The sequence below is a fragment of the Sinocyclocheilus rhinocerous genome, unplaced genomic scaffold, assembly GCF_001515625.1.
Source record: "Sinocyclocheilus rhinocerous isolate Xijiao unplaced genomic scaffold, SAMN03320098_v1.1 scaffold189, whole genome shotgun sequence".
In the NCBI taxonomy this organism is placed as follows: Eukaryota; Metazoa; Chordata; class Actinopteri; order Cypriniformes; family Cyprinidae; genus Sinocyclocheilus; species Sinocyclocheilus rhinocerous.
Genome location: NW_015667354.1, coordinates 1,310,253 through 1,310,592, shown reverse-complemented (window position 1 = coordinate 1,310,592; position 340 = coordinate 1,310,253).

Sequence of the window (340 nt, the reverse complement as noted above, 5' to 3'; positions counted from 1 at the left end):
TTCACACTGCCCACATAAGCAGCATGTAGAACTGAGCATATTTTTGCCATGCATGTGGCAATACATGGTCAGGTAGGGGAAATTACCAACAACGGATACAAATCGACTACGCCACCTGGAATATACCGGGACATAACAACCCTATACAAGGGCACACAGGTTCGTTGCCAAAGGCAGGGTGAGCATGGAGACATAGGCAAAGTATAAAAATTAAGCCATTTATTTGTACACAAATGAAACAGTTTAACACATTGGTTTTTATACACCATCTTAATCAAATCAGATACACAAATCTACCAGTTACAGAAATGACCAGTAGTAGAGAAACGGCCAGCGGGGG